At 41.2% G+C, this 21,838-nt stretch overlaps 1 non-coding gene across 1 annotated transcript; it reads right to left on the bottom strand.

Moving 5' to 3' along the window:
* Positions 1–2,839: 2,839 nt before the first annotated feature.
* On the bottom strand, positions 2,840–2,947 carry LOC120279754. The gene has a single exon (XR_005542057.1). It is a non-coding gene; the product is annotated as a small nucleolar RNA R71 (small nucleolar RNA).
* Between the last annotated feature and the right edge of the window lie 18,891 nt (positions 2,948–21,838).

The following is a 21,838-nucleotide window of genomic DNA, read 5'->3' on the forward strand; positions in this document are numbered from 1 at the left end:
TGAAGGAAATCTTGCTAAGGTTCAAACGCGAAGACATAGGTCGATGTGAGATGCTAGAGTGTGTGCCAACCTCCTCATATTCGAGTTGGCACATCCATTTGGACGGGGCACAAAGGTAGTCACACTCGAGCACTCCGACTTATGCATATAGAACAAGAGTTCCACCAACGTGTACTCCATCGAAGAAGTAAGTGATCAACGAAGTGAACGTGTGCCCGTTTGCGTTACCCCGATGAAAGTATGGAATTAGGGAAGCTATTCAGGCCGAATACTATAGCAGAGCGCTGTAGCAATATTCTAATATGTATTGTAGCAGCACTGTTCACAGCCGGCCGAGAAACCAGAGAATCCACACGGGCGTGTGGAAATTATCCACGCCCTTGTGGAAATTCCGCACGGGCGCGTGGAGCATCCACGCCCATAGAGTCACCCGATTCCAGCCCTATTTAAAGCCGATTCAGCCCCGATTTTGGTATTCTTTTCTCCATCTTTTCCCCAACTTGCGAGAGGGCTTCGGCTAGGGTTTTGAGGGGTATTGGATAGGTTTTTGGAGAGGTTCTACGGCTCTGACATCGTGCGTCATTTGGAAGAAGGTTATTGGGAGAGCTTTCGTCAGCACCGATCCGGCGAGGTGTATCCTAGGCCGGACAATGGATCCCTTGTGACGAGTAGAGGACTCTCCACAAGACCATCGGCATGACCATCGAGGGGGTTTCTTTATGGATTCATTGCTTTTACATTCTATTTCTTTGATTGTACTTAGCTCCATGGAGAGCTAAACCCTTAGTGGGTACTGGGGTATTATGTTTTCAATAAATTAATGTTTATTGTGAGTTCCAACCTTGAATGCTTGATTGTATGAACATTTCTCCTAGAGTGACACTAGGGTTAAGAGTTCTTGTTGGTAACCTTGTGAGTGAGTGACACACTATGAGTGTTAGACAAAGCTAGGTTAGAGAGAGTTGAGAGGGTGAGTCGAGAGGTACAGGAGCGTCGCCTTTCCCCTCCTGTGTGATAGATTCTACCTCCGTTACTCGAGTTCTTTGCGGCTATAATAGAGTGAATGGTCTAAGGGATGAACTTCCGCTGGGGCTTAGTTGCACGTGTAATGGAGTGAAGCGTTGAGGTGATCTTAGTATCCAGGGCTTAATTGTGGTTAGGGACCTTCCACCTAAACCAAAGGGTTAGGTCTATAATTAGGAAGAGATTTATCACTTGGAATCTCTAGAGCTCATTGCAACTCTATATGAGTGCGAGGTGTTGAGATTGTTCGATTTCTCCTCCGGGACATGTATAGAGTTAGGCATAGTTGACCTTAGATTTGGGACTATGTAATTAAGGATTTTCACGACTCACCATTGCATTGATTAGGAAGCATAATAGAGGGTTCTTGCACTTGAAACAATTATCCTAGGCGGAGCATTATCCGGGTACCCCATCTTTATCGATTGCCTTATCCCCTTCTTTACTTTTGCTCTCTTACTTGTTGCTTTTATTTTTGAGAATTGAATCATTATCACACTCCTTATCATTGATCTTTCACATAGCTAAGAATCAAATTAAGTGTTTTTACTCACTACTCCCTGTGGATTCGACCCCGCTCAGCCGGGATTATTACTTCGACAAACCCGTGCACTTGCGGGATATACGCAAGGGGACCTTGTCAGGCCTTTCAATTAGACCAAACGGTTAGGTATATACACAGGAAGGGTTTTTCACTTGGTATCCCTAGAACTCCATGCAACATTATATAGTGTGAAGTGTTGAGACTGTTCGATTTCTCTGCCGGGGCATAGTATAGAGTTAGTCATGGTTGACGTTAGATTTGGTACCATGTATTGTAGGATCTCCATGACTCATTAATGTATTAGTTATGATGCATAATAGTTGGTTTTGCACTTGAAACGATTATCCTAGGCAGAATAGTATCCGAGTACCACACTTTATATTGATTGCCTTTCCTCTCACTTATTTGTGCTTTTCTTTCTTGTTCTTTTATTCTTGTTTACATCATACTTTATCAACACAATCATTATTTATCTTCACTTTGGTTAAGAAGAAACATAAGTATTTTTATTCCCTACTTCCTGTGGATACAATACCCCACTCACCTAGAAATTTATTACTCGACAAATGTGTGCACTTTGCGGGTCCACACATGGGGTATTGTCGAGTTTTTGGCGCCGTTACTGGGGAGTAAGCATTTAGAGATACTTTGCACTTTGCTATCTTAGCTGTTTATTCATTTTATTTCATATCTTCTTATTTTATCATCGTTCTAATTTTGTTTTCTTTATTTTGGTGCAGCTCCAGGTTATGACCCGAGGGAACCCTTCAATATTTAATTGAAGGTGATCCCAAATTTGAACGTACACTCAGAAGAAGGGGTTAATAACCTGTGCAAGAACCGTTGAATCTAGTTGAAGTGGAAGTTGAAGGATCTGACAACATGGCAGAACAAAATGAACAACAGAGAACACTTTTTGATTATGCTAGACCGTCAGTATTGGAGAGACAATCTAGCATTGTGCGGTCCCGAAATCATAGCTCGGAATTTTGAGCTAAAGCCAGCATTCATCCACAAGTTATAGCAGTCCACACAGTTCAATGGTTTGCCGATGAGGATCCAAACAGTCACATAGAGAATTTTTTGGAAGTGTGTGATATACTCAAGATCAATGGTGTTACAAATGATGCCATCAAGTTGAGAGACTTCCCATTTTCCTTAAAGGGGAGAGCGAAGCAATGGCTACACTCATTACCTAGAGCATCGATCACTACATGGGAGGAGATGGTATAAGCTTTTCTTGCCCGTTATTTCCCTCCTGAAAAATCTGCGAATCTTAGGAATGAGATCTCATCCTTTGTGCAAATGGAATTGGAGTCTCTATTCGAGACATGGGAAAAGGTTCAAGGAACTCCTGCGAAAATGTCCTCAACATGGGTTTCCAAAGTGGATGATTATTCGGACTTTTTACAATGGTTTTAACCCAAGTACAAGACAGTTACTTGATGCAGCGCAGGAGGTACCTTAGGTAACAAGATCCCTAGAGAATCTTGCAATTAATTAAAGAAATAGGGTTAAACAGCTACCAATAGAATGCTAGGGAGAAGAAAAAAATGGTCGGCATCCATGAGATCGATACGGTTACATCGTTGGCGGCCCAAGTGGTGGCATTGGGTAAGAAGTTAGACACCCTAACTTCTCCGAGATTGTCGGCGGTAACAAGTTGTGATGGATGTGGAGGGGGATATGCCCCATCCAATTACCTAATAGTCGTTGGTGGTACACCCTCCATTGAGCAAGTTGACTATATGGGTAATGTAATGAGAAACCAAGGAAATCCTTATAGCAATACCTACAATTCTGGTTGGAGGAACCACCATGATTTCTCATGGAACAACTAAGAGTAACATAAGGCCACCGCACCACCGGGTTTCCAACAACAACAAGCCCTGAACATGGAGAATGGAGTTTCAGGCTTGGAGACCTAGATGACCGATTTGGCGAAAGCCTTGACTAGATTTGTACAATCATCGGATACATGGTTTCAATCGGTTGAGGCTACACTTTGCAACCACACCACTTCATTGCACAAACTAGTGAATCAAGTCGGGGCAAATCGTGAAGTCTCTATTAGAGAAACCACAAGGAAGATTGCCGAGTAATACCAAGACTAATCCAAGAGAACATGTGAACACAATCACTTTGAGAAGTATTCATGAGGTCGAGGGTAGGTTTCCAAGTGAGAAGACCAATGTTGAAGTACCCGAGGTAATAGAGGTTGAGGAAATAGTGAACAAGGAGAAAGAGGTGGCACCCCCACCTTACAAGCCAAGAATCCCTTATCCCTCTAGATTAAAGAATGACCAAACAGATGAGCATTACAAAAAGTTTCAGGGTTTTGTTTAAGCAATTACATATAAATATTACCTTTGTTGAGGCATTATCCCAAGTGTCTAGGTATGCCAAGTTCTTGAAAGATTTGTTGACCAACAAAAGGAAACTGGAGGAGAGTGCTTCAGTGATTCTAGATGCATCTTGCTCGGTGGTCTTGTAAAAGAATATATCAAACAAGAAGAAAGACCCAAGAAGCTTCATTATCCTGTGCAACATGGTAATTTGGGTGAAGAGATGACATTGGTGGACTCAGGGGCTAGTATCAATATCGTGCCATACTCTTTCTTTTAGAAGCTAGGCTTGGGAGAGCCTAGGCCGACTCTAATGACTTTATAATTAGCGGACCGAATGGTGAGACATCCGAGGGGCATCATTGAAGATGTGCTTGTCAAGGTGGACAAGTACATATTTTCCTATAGACTTCTTAGTGTTAGATGTCGATGAGGATGCAGATGTTCCCTTGATACTTGGGAGGCCATTCTTGCACACCTCCAAGGCATTGATCGACATGGACGGTAGGGAGTTGACACTGAGGGTTGGGCATAACAAGCTCACATACCGCCTCACTGAAGCCATGGGGCATTCTCTTGACTTTGAATCCGGACCCGTACAAGTGGTTGCTAGACCAAGAAGTGAAGAATGAGGAGTTGATGATGCTTGGTCTAGATAAGAAGATACCATCTACTCCAGGGATCATGACGAAGATGCTCCAGAAAGATGACGTGAGCAAGAAGACGCGACAAAAAACACCCAAGGCTATTAAGGATATGCGAGAACGGAATAAGGGTGATGAACCCTCAAGTGGTAACAAGCTCGACAACTCCCCCTCTACCTTCAAAAGGTTATGTTAATCACACTTCCAAGTCATGGGTAAGAGGAAAACCTTCATCTATGAGCCCACGTGAGATAAGAAGAGGCACGTCAAGCTTAGTGATGTAAAACAAGCACTTCTTGTGAGGCAACACAAGTCTTTACTGTTTTTCTAATTTTTAGGTTAGTGTTTGCATGAATAAGGTTTTGAGTGTTGGTGTCCTGATTTTGAATTTGCTATTGCTGTGATTTTCTCATGGATTTTTGGTGCACACGTGTGCTTAAATGTATTCGGTGAAGTTTTTGGTCGTTTGAGTATGTTGTGCATTTTTCTCTGGCATAGTTTGCATGATAAAAGCAGGCTCTAAGTGTTTTTATTTGTTCAGGAATTTTCTGCATAACCTGCATAGTTTTCTATGACATCCAGAGAAAAGGCACAACCGTGTGGAATTTCCACATGCCCGTGGGTCTCTACTATGAGCTCATCCCGAGAGGCCACACGGGCGTGGACTCGACCCTGTGGATGACCTTGCAACTTTCACACACCCATGGGTAATTTCCACATGGGCATGTGTGTTCCTACAGAGATTGAGAGATTTTCCCGAGAAGACACAAGGGCGTAGACTCGCCCCTATGGGCGACCCTGTGATAAATGCACGGGCATAGGTTATTTTCACACGCCCGTGTAGATCTTTGCAGAGGAGCTCTCCTCCATCTTGAGAATGCACAGGGGTGTACGAGTGCCCCTATGAGTTGGTCCTGTGATGACCCACACCTGTGGGTAATTCCTGCATGGGCGTGTGTCATAATTTGAGAATTTTCTCGGTTGGACAGAGAGTCCACAGGGGCGTGTGTATGCCCCTGTGGGTCAGGCACACGGGCGTGGGTAATTTCCGCACGCCCATGTGGTTGCGTTCAGAATGCTTTGAGTATTTTCTAGAGAACGCACAAGGGCGTGTGTTTGCCCCTGTGGGTCTCTCGTGTGGAGTCGCACGGGCGTGGGTAATTTCCGCACGCCCGTGTGGATGTACAGAAACGTAAAGACCGTAGGCTTTCTTTAAAATCCTTTCAGTTTTATTCATTCCTACACTCCCAATCACTCAGAGCACACTCTCCACTACTCTCCCGACCTCGCATCATTGATCTTGAGGTGTTTTACTTGAATTCTCGGCCGAATTCGAGAGTTTTCATCTTCAACTGCTGATAAACCCTCAATTATTTTTTTCTTCACCATACTTGATTTTAATCGATTAAAATGAGTAATGTTACTTGGTTTCTATGTTTATAAGGTATATGCATGCTTAGAACGAAGTTAGAAACAATGAAAAGGTATAATTGTTTTTGGTTTTTGTTTTGTGAGGCGCGGCCGTGCGGTTTTCACACCCCGTGGATCTACATGGGCATGTGGAAATTTCACACGACTGTGTGGAAATCTGCAAAATAAATTTTTGAATGGTTTTGATCGATTGCATGTTTTCATTTTGCAGATATGGCAACCAGATCAAAGAAGGAAGCTGAGAAGCATCCGCGTGAGTCATCCCCCGAGCCAGAGAATATGGGATTTGCTGTTCCCGAGCACCAAGTTAGTTTTGAGCGATTATCAAGGCTTAGGTTTGGACAGACTCATTTCTTAGATATGAGTGTATTGCGAGATATAGAGCAGGGCGATGAGTTGGTAGATGAGGTAGAGGATCTCGTCTCGATGTGGGGTTGGAGACAGTTACTGACATTTAGAGAGCCTTCCATCCGTGCACTTACACTTGAGGTTTTATCCTCATTCGAGTTCGATAGGTCCCTATGCCAGATTTGATAGTGTTGATGCTATACAGTTTAGAGCACTTGGGCAGTACCATGTTATGAGTGTCACATAGTTCTTGATCCTGTTAGGCCTCTGTGATGAGACCTTTATGGCCACTGAGGAGTACAAGTGACTTCCGATTGATTATCCTGGTTTTTTGACTCCTCATAGAGCATATAGCAGTCTATGTGGTCAGGGATAATACGAGCCAAGCGTGTCCAAGGCCACGAGCCATTTCTGACATGTGTACCACTATCTTCATGCCATTTTGAGCATGTTGGTGAATCTCCGTGGTGACAGTACCAGCATCCTAAGCCGATAGGAGCTTCTATACCTTTACTCTATGGTTCAGAGACAGCTGATCCATTTGGGTCACATACTAGCTGAGTATCTACGCTACCAGGGCCAGTACTTCAGAGTTGGTGTCATCTTCTAAAGGCCGTACAACACTAGACTCGTTATGAGCATGGGTTTGTTAGAGGCCATCTGAGGGGTTGAGAAGATGACCGATCCTTTCACCGTTAAGCCATGACACATTGAGATTGATAGTATTGGTGTGCAGACACAACCTTGGTGTATATGCTTTGATTATAGTTGCTCTAGAGATAGCCGAGGGCGAGTGTGATGATGTCGAGGCCTCTTAGGCTGTCCCCGAGCCTCCGCCGACACCGATGGAGACCCAGGCACCTTATATAGCATAGGAGCCACCTCTAGTGCGTATTTTCTTTTCACCGTCTTGAGCTTATGATTAGTTTGAGAGGTTCGAGAATGCTGTGGGGGTGCTACATACATCGATCGCCAAGGTTCGGGTGACACCGACAATGCATTAGACCAAGTTGATGGCACGTTTTAACACCTTATAGCAGATTTTAGAGCAAGATGGCACATCAGCATTTGTCCTGTGACCGAGGACCCCGTAGGCATCTCCGGCACCACCATCACCTATTCCAGGACCAGTTGATCAACCTTGTGCACTATCATCACCACTAGCAGTAGCGGAGGAGCTGACAGCAGATGACATTGACACTTGATGCATATTAACACGACTGAATATGCGTGTAAACCGCAAATGCACAGGTGTCGAAGTAATAAATCCCAGCTGAGTGGGTATCGTATTCACAAGGAATAGTGAATAGAAACACAACGATTGTTATCTAACTATGATAAGAATAAATTGATGGTATGATGAATGAGATTTATATAATAAGAGATAAGAAAAAATAAGAACGAGAGGCACAATATTATTGAGAGATAAGACAATTAATATAAATGGGGTACTCGGACGTTATTCTTCCTAGGACAATCGTTTCAAGTGCAGAACCAACTATTATGCTTCGTAATTAATGCATTAATTAGTCGTAGAAATCCTTCAATACACTGTCCCAAATCTAAGGTCAACCATGACTAAATCTACACCAAGGGCCAGTGGAGAAATCGATTAATCTCAACACCTTGCATTGTGTACAGTTGCAAGACGGTCTAGGGATTCCAAGTGATAAACCTTATTCTTATATGTAGACCTCACCCTTTGGTCAAGGCGGAAGGTACCTAGTCACAATTAGGCCCTAAGTTCTAAAATCACTTCAACGCTTCACTTCGTTGCCTTTGCAACTAAGCCCCAGCGGAAGGTCATCCCTTAGCCAGTTTAGTCTACTATAACCACAAAGAGCTCTTAGAACATGGAGGTAGAGTAAATCAAATCGAATGAGAAAGGGGACGCTCCGCTACCTCTCAACTCACCCTCTCAACCATCTCCAATCTAGCTTTGTCTAACCCTCATGGTGTGTCACCCATCCACAAGGGTTACCAACATAGACTCTCAACCCTAGTGTTACTCTAAGGGAGAAATCATTCAACAAGCATTCAAAATTGGAACTTAATTAAAACATCAATAAGGAAAAGCATAATAAAAGGTTTAAAGAAACAATAGCATCCTATGGTTCACAAATCCAAGTATCCACTAGGGGGTTTAGCTCTCCATGGAGCTAGTTACAATCAACAATGAAATTGATTCTAAAAACAAGTAATCCATAGAAAAACACCTCTGCAGTCGTGTCGATGGTCTTGTGGAGTGGCCTCATCTCCTCTAAAAGTCCCCTTGTCCGGCCTAGGGTACACCTCACCGGATCAGTGCCGATGAAAGCTCCCGTAATAACTTTTTCCAAGTGTAGCGCGGTATCGAAGCTGGATAACCACTCCAAAGTCCTTGCCAAAACCTCTCAAAACCCTAGCCGGCGCCCTCTTGACAAATTGCTATAGTGATTTGCTACAGTAATCTACTACAGTAACCCTGCCAAAAACACACCCGAATCCACTTTTCATTGAGGCAACATAAACAATCTTAAGTTTATGCCGTAGATTGCGTTACTTCTTCAATAAATGGGTTCATTGGGAAGATCTTGCTATCACTGCATAAGTTGGGATACGCAAGTGTGACTACCTTCGTGCCTCTCCAACTCATTGTAATGGCTTGAATACATGGAGTTTGGCACATATTCACATATCTTAGAGCCCCACTTGTGTCTTTGCATTTATTGCTTCCAAAATTCCACCAAATAGTACATTCATGATCTACTTTTGGATTTTTTCTTAATACTTAGCTGCACAACCCTACATGCGCAAAATAACACAAATACACATGTATTAACCCTTAAACCTGCTAAAAGTAATGCTAATCATAAAGAAAGAACAATTTGCAGTCTTATCACACAACTACTTATCACATATCTTATTTTTTTTCTTGTTATTTTTGCTTTATTTTGTATTGTTGTTAGAACTGCACTACTCAGAAAGGATTTTCCTTTTGAGTATGTCTTTTATTTTTGTCATTTTGTCTCGAGTTATATTCATTGCTTTATCTTTTATATACTCGAGTCATTTTTGTTTATTGAGCTTCACTGAACCCTCTTGTGTATGTGTGCAGATGGTCTTGTCAGTATGGGAATTAAGAACTAGTCATGGACACGGGCAATGTGGGCCGTGTGTGCTTCACAACCCGTTGGAATTTTACTCCCAAAGATTTAGCTTCAACAAACGCAACACTAGGAGTCAGGGGAGTATTGTTTCAATTGCCACTCCCACATATATACTTTATTGATTTACTTTCTATTGTGCTTGCATGGTACATTGAGGGCAATGTACATCTTAAGTGTGTTGGGGGGGGGGGAGTTCACGTTGCACAAGTCTTTTACAAAAGTTTTGATTGACATACATGCTCACATAGTCAATGGCAGTTCACCTTTGTTGTAATGTTTTTATTCTTTAGTTTAGGAGATGTTTTAACATTGAATGTTCTCATGCTCTAGTTTTTACTTGAATTTGTAGGAATTTTTGCCCGATTGATACTTGTTGCACCACTCACTCCTGAAACACTTTTCGAAACTCAAGTTCATTGGTTAAGGGACTAATTAGTTTTGTTTCTTGTTTTATTTTGCTGAAAAAATATATATATTGTTTAGTTCTGCATTCTGGGTGGAAAGAGCTACCACCTATGAAGTATGAAGCTATTCTCATAAGTCGGATACTAGTTATGCCCTAATGAAAGAAAGATCTACCTCATGGGATGAGTGAAAGCTACCACCCTGGTAGAAAGAGCTACCACTTCGAAAGTCTGAAAGCCACCTTAGCTACCGCTTTGGAAAGGGCTACCTTAGAGGATGTGTGAAGCTACTACCATCTTGTTGTTTTGTTATGTTTTGTAGATAAATAAGTCTCCTTTACTTAGAAGTTTTGAGGAGTATACTTTGGGTTGAATTGAGTGAGTTTACTTACACACACTTACACGATTTCGGGTTGTTGTCCTTTTTTATTCAAGTTTTTAGCTAGAGCAATGATTTTTCGTATTTAGTGTTGAAATTTCCCTTACTTGTAGAATGATCTCCTTGCATGCTTTGGTGAACCTAAGGCCGAACACTTTCAATCTTAACTTCTTCTATACTTTATTGCTTTATTTCTTTGCTTGAGGACAAACAAAAGCATAAGTGTGGGGGAGTTTGATAAGTGCTTGTGTGATAAGAATGCGAAGTGTTCTTTCCATATGATGAGCATTACATTTATCAGATTTAAGCGCTAATACATGTGTATTTGTGTTATTTTGCGTATGTAGGGTTGCGAAGATAAATATTGAAAAAAGAAGCCAATGTAGATCATGATTGTGTTATTTGATGAAATCTTGGGAAGGAACAAACGCAAAGACACAAGTCGGGCTCAAGATACGAGAATGTGTGCTAACCTCTAAGTATTTAAGCGAGTACAATGATGTGGAGGGGCACAGAGGCAGTCATATTTGAGTATCATGATTTGTGCAATGATAGCAAGATCTTCACCAATGAAGCCGTTTATTGAAGAAGTGACACGATCTACAGTGTAAACGTGTGCTCGTTTTATGTTACCTCGATGAAAACATGGATTCGGGAGTATTTTTGGCCAGTACTGTAGTAGGTTATTGTAACAAAATAATACAACAATTGACTGTAGCAGTTATGTTCAAAGTCGGCTGAAAATGTGATTTCCAGCGAATCCACACGGGCGTGTGGAAATTCCCCACGCTCGTGTGGATAGCCGATTCCAGCCCTTTTAAAGTTGCGATTCAGCCCGATTTCATCATCCTTCTTTCCATCTTTTCTCCAACTTTGGAGAGGCTTGTAGGAATGGTTTAGAGAGTTGTTGGCAAGGCTTTTAGAGGGGTTTCTACTACTTTAACACCGTGATTCTCTTGTAAGATAGCTATCGGGGAAGCTTCCGTCGGCACCGATCCAGCGAAGTGCATCCTAGGCTTGATAAGAGGACCTTTGAAGAAGTTGTGGCTACTCCATAAGACCATCGACACGACTATCAAGGGTGTTTTCCTATGGACTATTTGCTTTTACTTTCGATTTTACAATTGATTGTATCTTGCACCATGGAGAGCTAAACCCCTAGTGGGTACTTGGACTGGTGAACCCTAGAATGTATTTGTTTCATTAGGTGTTTTATTATGCTTTCCTTAATTGATGTTTTAATTGAGTTTCAATCTTGAATACTCGATTGTTTGAATAATGAGTTAGAGTAATAGTAGGGTTGAGAGTTCACCTTGGTAACCCTTGTGAGTCGAGAGATAGCGGAGCGTCCCCTTTCTCCTCCGGTGTGATTTATCCTACCTCTATTTCCTTGAGTTCTTTGCGGTCATAATAGAGTGAAGTGCTAGAGGATGAAGTCCACTGGGGCTTAGTTGCACGATCGACAGAGTGAAGTATTGAAGTGAACTCTAGTATCTGAGGTTTAATTGCAAATAGGGGCCTTTCACATGGACCAAAGGGTTAGGTCTACACATAGGAATAGGGTTTATCACTTGGAATCCCTAGAACTCCATGCAACTTTATAAAGTGTGAGGTGTTAAGACTAGTCGGTTTCTCCACCAGGGCATAGTATAGAGTTAGTCATGGTTGACCTTAGATTTGGGACCGTGTATTGTAGGATCTCCATGACTCATTAATGTATTAGTTAGGAAGCATAATAGTTGGTTTTGCACTTGAAATGATTATCCTATGCAGAACAGTATCCGAGTATCCCACTTTATATAGATTGCCTTTCCTCTCACTTATTTGTGCTTCTCTTTCTTGTTCTTTTATTCTTTTTTACATCATACTTTATCAACACAATCATTGTTCATCTTCACTTGGTTAAGTAGCAACTTAAGTATTTTTATTCCCTTACTCCCTGTGGATACAATACCCCACTCACCTAGGAATTTATTACTCGACAAACCCGCACACATGCAGGTCACACGCAAGTGGTGTTGTCACTAGGCTCATCATTGGGATGGGTCTAGAGATGATGAGAAGATGATCCTACCTGCTCCCCTTGGTATAGAGATGATGAGACAGATGGGGATGGTATGCAGGTATCGGTTGAAAGTTTATGTATTGATTACACCCGCTCCAGAGATAGCCAAGGGAGAAGGTGATGCTGTAGAGGGGTCTCAGCTCATTCCCGAGACACAAGTGAAGCAAATGGATACAGAGGCACCTTTCAGAGCATAATAGTCATCTCCCATGCATATTTTCTCTCCACCCCGAGCCCATGATAATTTTAAGAGGCTCGAGAATACTGTGGGGGTGTTACAGAGTGACCTGGCTGAGGTTTGCGCGATACAGGCAGTAAACCATAATTAGATGATGTCCCATCTTGACATTTTACAGCACTTACTCGAGCAAGATGTGACATCACCCTTTGTTATGAGACCCCGCACACCTCAGGCATCCCCTATTTCATCATCACTAGTACCATCACCATCAGTAGCACCAGTTGATCCCGCACCAGCAGCAATAGCAGAGGTGACAGAGCCTGACACCGACGCTTGATGCGCCCGTCTTTTTATTTCATTGATATTTTTCGTATTTTTATTTCTGAAATCACTTTGAACTTGTATCACTCAGAAAGGATCCTCCTTCTGAGTTTATCTTTTATTTTTCATTGTCTCGAGTTGTATTTCATTTTCACTACTTTATCATTATATACTCGAGTTGTTTTTGTTTTTGTTCCACTTTAGTGACCCTCCTTGTGTATATGTGCAGATGGTCTTGTGAGTATGGAAATTGATGACTAGTCATAGACATGGTCAATGTGATATTCACATGGTCGTGTGTGCTCCACAACCCATTGGAACTCAACTATCAAAGAATATAGCTCAATCAAACATACCATTAGGAGTTCAGTGGAATATTGTTTCAATTTCCCACCTTCACATATGCTTTTGAGTGTTATACATTTTATTGTGCTTGCATGTGTACAATGAGCATTACTTTTACCAAATTTTAGCACTAATACATGTGTATTTGTGAACTTTCGTGCATGAAGGGTTGTGAAGACAAATATGAAAGAAAGAAGCCAAAGTAGATTACAATTGTACTTTGTTGATGAAGTCTAGGAGGGAACAAATGTGAAGACACAAGTTGTGATCAAAGATATGTGAATGTGTGCCAACCTCTATGCGTTCAAGTAATTACATGGTTTGGAGGGGCACAAAGGCGGTCACATTTGCATATTCCAACTTGTTAAATGTTAGAAAGATCTTCACCAATATGTAATTTTGTTAAAGAAGCCATGCCATCTATGGCATAGATGTGTGCCCATTTATGTTGCCTCGATGAAAAGTGTGGATTCGGGAGTATTTTGGCGGTGTACAGTAGCAGGTACTGCAACAATTTACTATAGTAGTTACTATTCATAGCTCGTAGAAATTCATATTTCTAAAAATCCACATGGGCGTGTGCAAATTCCACAGGCCGCTGTGGATTGCCAATTACAGCCCTTTATAAAGTCGCGACTTGTACCGATTTGGGGATCCATCTTTCATCTTTCCATCTTTTCTTTAAATTTTGGGAGTTCTGCGGCTAAGGTTAAGAGGGGCTTAGGCAAGGGTTTTGGAGTGGTTCTAAAGCTTTGATACTGCGTTTCTTTTGGAAGATAGTTATTGGGGGAGCTTTCGTCAACACCGATCCCGGTGAGGTGTGCCCTAGCCTTGACAAGGGGGACCTTTGGAGAGGATGAGGTTACTCTACGAGACCATCGACATGAACTCCGAGGGGGTTTTCTTATGGATTACATGTTTTGTACTTTCGATTACATTATTTATTGTATCTTGCTCCATGGAGAGCTAAACCCCCTAGTTTGTACTCTATGGATGAGGCTACTCTACAAAACCATCGACATGAACGCCGAGGGGTTTTCTTGACCAGGGTTCGTATAGGATTAGGGGTTAATTGTCTCGTGAGAGTGTTTAATCTATTTTTGGCAGTCAAGTTGATCATTCGGAATCCTTGGAATGCATTACATTCTTAGGTGGCTTATGAGAAGAGAGAGATCACTGCTACAGCCTCTTAGAGGAATAGTCATGATAAGTGTCTAAATGTACATATTTTAGTATATGTATTTTATACTTCTAGCATGTATTTTGATAAGAATGGATGCCCGTTTTGTGCTTAATTGACTATTATCTGCTTCCTAGGGCATGAAAGAGCCATGGATGACATGAAGATATGATTTGGCTAAAAAAGAGAAGTAAACCAGGTGACGGTAGTGTAGCATATTTGCTGTAGCACTACCAATCTTTTGCAGAACTTTATTTACATCTATCTAGTATGTGTGTGTTTGACTACTCCCTAGTATTCAATCTTTGCATTTAAATATTTAGTTGGAATGATGATGGCCCTTTTTGCTTTACAGGCATCAAGGGCGCTTAATGAGCCTCTCCACATCCCATGGAAGCCGGACCCGACATGTATAGCTCGCCATACTTTATGTTCGGGCCACTATTTGCCAATTGCACAAAATAAAACGGGGAAGTTCGTTTTCACCCTCCTCCATTATTTTCATTGCTTATTCTATTATTCTACCATGCTTTTCATGATTAGTGTACATTGGGGACAATGTACAACACTAGGTGTGGGGATGGGTGTATTTCATGTATTCGGGTCATTGTTTGCATGCTAGTGTTACCGATGATGGCTTGTTCATTCTTGCAAGATTCTTCTATCATGGATTATTGATTGATGTGAGTTACATGATTTTTGTGCCCTATTGAATCCTATTTCAACTCTAGTACTGTCTTGTGCATTGACTCTTGTGTTGATATCCTAGGGAATAGCCAACATGACTACTCTAACTCTCTTGTATGCTTAGCACACAACTTTGAGTACTTGGCTTTAGAATTCTAAGTTCTTTCTTTCAATGAACTCTTAAGAACTTCTAAGTCTTGTTGAGCTAGCCCTAGTTTTGTGGCATGTAGAGTAGTCCGAAGACGTGATCTACGGTGAATATAAAAAAATAATAATAATAAAAAATAAAAATAAAAATAAGTCTATGTCAGTATTCCTCTGCAATTGAAGTGTGAATGCGTCTATGTAGATTGTAATCGAGTAGTTGGGTGGGTCTTGTGCCTAACCACCATGTGCACCCTCCAGAAAGATTCTTTGTGCAGTCTACGTTAGTCGGACTCGGGAAAAAAACCAAAATAAATGAAATGAAAAGAAAATAAAAACCCTACTGATCTTGTTGACTACCTACTAGAGGTTCTGAGAAGAAAAAAAGGGGAGTTAGTTCAAGTTTAAGAGTTAGAAGGATCTTACTTGTTCATTGAAATAGCACTTAGCATTTTAAGACTCAGTACTTTTGTTTGTGGAGTGATTAGCATCTACTACTGATTGAAGTCAGTAGCTTAGACCAGGTCAGGGAAAATGAGATAGAAGATTCACACACATGGCACAGAAACATATAAGAGGTGAGATAGGATCTTTCTGTTATGCTTACTATTTGTAACTCACCATCTGTATATCATTTTTCATTGCTTGTAGATTCCTACATCTATTTATGCTAGATGTAATACATTTAGCCACTTATTATTTTCTTTGTTTTTCATGATTTGTTTGCTTGGGGACAAGCAAACGCTTAGGTGTGGGGATATTTGATAAGTGTCTAAATGTACGTATTTTAGTATATGCATTTTATACTTCTAGCATGTGTTTATTATAAGAATGGATGCCCGTTTTGTGCTTAATCGACTATTATCTACTTCGCAGGGAATGAAAAGGCCATGGAGGACACAAAGATATGATTTGGGTGAAAAAAAGAAGAAAACTAGGTCGTGGTACTGTAGTGTATTTACTATGGCAAGCACTGTAGATAAAAGTACTATAGCACTGACACTGTAGCAACCACTGTAGCACCTGGAGAATTTTTGAGTTAGAAATTAATCTAGGCCATACGGCCTCAATGATGCCCAGGATTGATATTGTTGCAAGAGAAGAGAAAAGTTTGCTTGAAGGCATATAGCCTCAATAAGGCCATCATTGACCCCGGCATTAACCCCGGGATAGCTCGTTTTGCAGGGGATTTGGCCTCTTTTTTACTCCTATACAGCCCTTATACGGGCAGGATACATGGGAAGTATAAAAGCAAAGCATGATTTAGGGGATTGAAAGAGAGCTTCTTGATAGCTACAACTTGTGGAAGAAAGGGAATAACGAAGACATCTTGAAGAAGGATTTTCTTGAGGCTTGAGTGGTGATCAAGGGCTTAAACTTCAAGGGAAGAGCTTCATCATGAAGGGAGAAGGAGTCCAGGGGTCATTCGGCATTCACTTGGCTAGAGGAAGCGTCATTCGGCCGGCCTTGGTCTTCGTCTTCATCATTTGGACTAGGGAGTGTCATTTATGAGCTTGTTTATTTTTCTTCTTGTTTTGATCATGCTTTTTTATATGATGGCACACTAGACCCCCAAGACCACCGGATGTAGGTGAATCTTGGGGGGTTCATCATGTATTTTGTATTCTTTATTATTAATTGTAATGCTTGGGATGATTTATGGTTTAGTTCATTGTTATTCATGCCTAGAACTACTTAATGGAGAGATCTGTAGTTCTTATTTGCGTTGTACACATGGATGTGACCTACTCACGTGTATTAGATCCCAAATGAACGAGAAGGGGTATACTTGTATTGATATGCCAAGAAATTGGATGTCGGTAGCCCCTCCGAACCATAAGGATAGACTTAGGGTAAGTGTGTCCTTTATTGTAGGATTTCCTTGAACTTAATGCGATCGTAGGGATGTTTGTTAGGTAGAGATTGACAACACCCATTACGTGTGACCCGTAAGTGCACAGGTTTGTCGAAGTAAGAAATCCCAGGCGAGTGGGTATCGTATCCACAGGAAATAGTGAATAGAAACACAACGATTGCAATTTAACTTGGATGAGAATGTATCAATGATGGTGTAAATAAGATTGATATGAAAAGACTAAAAGAAATAAGAAAGAGAGGCACGATAAAATGAGAGGAAAGACAATCGATAGAAGTGGGGCACTCGGACAATGATTCCCCTAGGACTAATGTTTCAACTGTAAGACCAACTATTATGTCTCTTAATTAATGTTTAATGAGTCATGGAAATCCATAAACACACGGTCCCAAACCTAAGCTCAACCGTGACTAACTCTACACTATGTCCCGGTGGAGAAATCGATCAATCTCAACACCTCACATTGTGCAGAGTTGCAAGACACTCTAGGGATTCCAAGTAATAAACCCTATTCTAATGTATAGATCTAACCCTTTTCTCCAGGCGAAAAACCCCTAGTCGTAATAAAGTCCTAAGTGCTAAAGTCACTTGAACGCTTCACTCTGTTGCCTGTGCAACTAAGCCTCAGTGGAGGTCATCCCTTAGCCCATTCAAACTACTATGACCGCAAAAAACTCTTGGAACATGGAGGTAGGACAAATCACATCGGAGGGGAAAGAGGACACTCAGCTACCTCTCGACTCACCCTCTCGACCCTCTCCAATATTGCTTTGTCTAACCCTCATGGTGTGTCACTCACTCACAAGGATTACCAATGTAGCTCTCAACCCTATTGTCACTCTATGTGAGAAATCATTCAACAAGCATTCAAGATTGGAACTCAATTAAAGACATCAATGGAAAGCATACTAAAAGGTTAATGAAACAAATACTAAAAGATACAATCAATAATGAAATTCAAAGTAAAACATGTAATTCATAGTAAAACCCCCTCGGTATTCGTGTCGATTGTATTATGGAGTAACCTCGTCTTCACCAAATGTCCCCTTGTACATCCTAGGGCACACCTCGCCATATCGATACCGATGAAAGCTCCACCAATAATTTCCACATGCAGTGTGGATTCTCTGGAATTCTGATTTTCTGCGGGATGCAAACAATAACTACTACAGTAAATTGCTGCAGTGATTTGCTACAGTACTTGATAAAGTACTCTCGCCAAAAACAATCACGAATCCTCTTTTCATCGAGGAAACATAAACAGGCACACGTTTATGCCATAGATCGCTTCGCTTCTTCAATAAACGTGTTCATTGGTGAAAATCTTGCTATCATTGCACATGTTGGGATAAGCAAATTGACAAGATCCCATTGCGTATATCCCGCAAGTGCACGAGTTTGTCGAAGTAATAATCCCGGATGAGGGGGTATCGTATCCACAGGGAGTAGGGAATAAAAACACTCAATTCGCTTCTTAGCTATGTGAAAGATGAATAGTAATATGTGTGACAATGATTCAATTCTCAAAAGTAAAAACAACAAGTAAGAGAGCACAAGTAAAGGAGAAGGTAAGGCAATCGATAAAGATCGGGTACCCGGACATTGCTCCGCCTAGGACAATCATTTCAAGTGCAAGAACCCTCTATTATGTTTCCTAATCAATGCAAGTGAGTCATGGAAATCCTTAATTACATAGTCCCAAATCTAAGGTCAACTATGCCTAACTCTATACATGTCCCGGAGGAGAGATTGAATAACCTCTCAAACTCGCACTCGCATAGAATTGCAATAAGTTCTACGGATTCCATGTGACAAATCTCTTCCTAATTGTAGACCTAACCCTTGGGTCCAGGCAAAAGGTCCCTAACCACAATTAAGCCCTAGATACTAAGATCACTTCTACGCTTCACTCCGTTGCACCCGCAACTAAGCCCCAACGGAAGGTCATCCCTTAGAACATTCACTCTATTGTAGCGACAAAGAACTCGAGGAACGGCGGTAGAATCTAACACATCCGAGGGGAAATGGGACGCTCCTGTACCTCTCGACTCACCCTCTAAACCCTCTCTAACCTACCTTTGTCTAACACTCGTGGTGTGTCACTCACTCACAAGCTTACCAACAAGAATTCTCGACCCTAGTGTCACTCTAGGGGAGTATTCACACAATCAAGCATTCAAAGTTGGAACTCACAATAAACATCAATTAATTGAAAGCATAATAAAGTAATTCAAAGAAATGAATACATCCTGGGGTTCACAAATACCCAAGTACCCACTAGTGGTTTAGTTCTCCATGGAGCTAAGTACAATCAAAGAAATAGAATGTAAAAGCAATGAATCCGTAGAAAACCCGCTCGATAGTTGTCTCGATGGTTTTGTGGAAAGACCTCTACTAGTGGTCCAAAGATCCCCTTGTCAGGTATAGTATACGCCTCAACGGAAGCTCCCCTACCAACCTTCTTCCAAAGAGATGACTATGTCAGAGCCGTAGAACCTCTCCAAAACCCTAGCCAATACCTCTCAAAACCCTAGACAAAAAACTCTCTCAAGTTAGGGAAAAGATGGAGAAAAGAATACTAAAATCGGGGCTGAATCGGCTTTAAATAGTGATGGAATCGAGGATCCACACGCCCCTGTGGATGCCCCTGTGGATTTTTCACACGGGCGTGTGGAACTTCCACACGCCCGTGTGTATTCTCTATTTTGTAGTTTTCTCGGCCATGTGTGAACAGTGCTGCTACAGTCCTCCCGCCCTGAAATACTTCCTGAATCCATTCTTTCATTGAGGTAATGCAAACGGGCACACGTTCACGTCGTAGATCGCTTTGCTTCTTCAATAATGGAAAAGTTGGTGGAGATCTTGTTCTATATGCATAAGTTGGACTGCTTGAGTATGACAGCCCTTGTGCTCCTCCAAATGGTTGTGCTAAGTCAGATTCGAGGAGGTTGGCACACATTCTAGCATCTCACACCTGACCTATGTCTTCGCATTTGAACCTTAGCAAGATTTCCTCCAAAATCGGTGCATTATGATCCACATTGTCTTCTTTCCTTCATAATCGGCCTCACAACCATACCTGCATAAAAGTAACATAAAAACACACAAATTTGTGTAAAAACCCGAGAAAGGTAATGCTTAACATAAGGAAAGAGTGCTTCACATTCATTCCCCACTTGTGTCTTCGCGTTTGTTCCTTCCAAGATTCCACCAAATAGTGCGTTCACGATCTACTTTTGGCTTCTTTTCATAGTACTTAGCTCCATCCTACATGCGTAAAAGAACACAAATACACATGTATTAGCGCTTAAACCTAATAAAAGTAATGCTCATCATAAGGAAAGAATACTTCTCATTCTTAACACACAAGCACTTATCAAACTCCCCCACACTTAAGCATTTACTTGTCCTCAAGCAAAAAAAAAAACATTGAAGTATAGAAGAAGAAAATATTGAAAGTGCTTGGCCTTAGGTTCACCAAAGCATGCAAGGAGGGCATTCTACAAGTAAGGAAAATTTCAGCACTAAATACGAAAAATCAATGCTCTAGCTAAAAACTTGAATAAAAAAGGACAACAAACCAGAGATCGTGTAAGTGTGTGTAAACTCACTAAAGAAAACCCAAAGTATACTCCTCAATGTTCCAAGTATAAGGGACTTATTTAACTACAAAATGTAACAAAACAAAAAGATGGTAGAAGCTTCACACATCGTCTATGGTAGCCCTTTCCGAAGCGGCCGCTAAGGTGGCTTTCACACTTTCGAGGTGGTAGCTCTTTCTACCGGAGTGGTAGCTTTCACTTATCCCATGAGATAGCTCTTTCTCTCATTAGGGCATAACTAGTATCCGACTTATGAGAGTACCTTCAACTTCATAGGTGGTAGCTCTTTCCACCCAAAATGCACCACTGAACAATATATCTATTTTTTCTTCTTTCTTTTATTTTTCAAATTTTGTTTTAGCAAAATAACGCAAGAAACAAAACTAATTAGTCCCTTAAACATCAAACTTAAGATTCCAAAACAGTTTCATGAGCGAGTGGTGCAACAAGTGTCAATTGGGCAAAAATTCCTAGAAATTCAAGAACAAACTAGAGCATGAAAACATTCAACGTTAAAATTTTCCTAAACTCAAGAATACACTCATTGCAACTTAGGTGAACCGCCATTGGCTACATGTGCATGTATGTCAATTAAAATTTATGTAAAGGACATGTGCAATCTGAACTCCGCCCACACTTAAGATGTACATGGCCCTCAATGTACACATGCAAGCACAATAAAAGTAATACAATTTAAAACACATGGGGGAGTGGGCAATTGAAACAATACTCCCCTGACTCCTAGTCATGCGTTTGATGGAGCTAAGTCCTTGGGAGTGAAGTTCCAATGGGTTGTGAAGCACACACGGCTAAGTGTAAAACACCTTGACCATGTCCGTGACTAGTTCCCAATTCCCATACCGACAAGATCATCTGCACGCATACACAAGGGGGTTCAGTGAAGCTCAATAAACAAAAATGACTTGAGTATATAAAAGATAGAGCAATGAAATACAACTCGAGAAGAAAATGAAAGGTAAACTCAGAAGGAAGATCCTTTCTGAGTATACAAGTCCAAAATAAAACGCAAAAATAAAATACAAAAAATGAGAACAAAGAAGGTAAAGACACCTCAATTGTCGATGTCAATTATTCTTGTATTTGTTGGCACTGCTGGTGAAGATGATGTTGGTGCTGCAAAATAAATAAAGATTGGGTGAAGAAAAGAGA

This window comes from Dioscorea cayenensis, chromosome 16 (assembly GCF_009730915.1).
Source record: "Dioscorea cayenensis subsp. rotundata cultivar TDr96_F1 chromosome 16, TDr96_F1_v2_PseudoChromosome.rev07_lg8_w22 25.fasta, whole genome shotgun sequence".
Taxonomy (NCBI): Eukaryota; Viridiplantae; Streptophyta; class Magnoliopsida; order Dioscoreales; family Dioscoreaceae; genus Dioscorea; species Dioscorea cayenensis.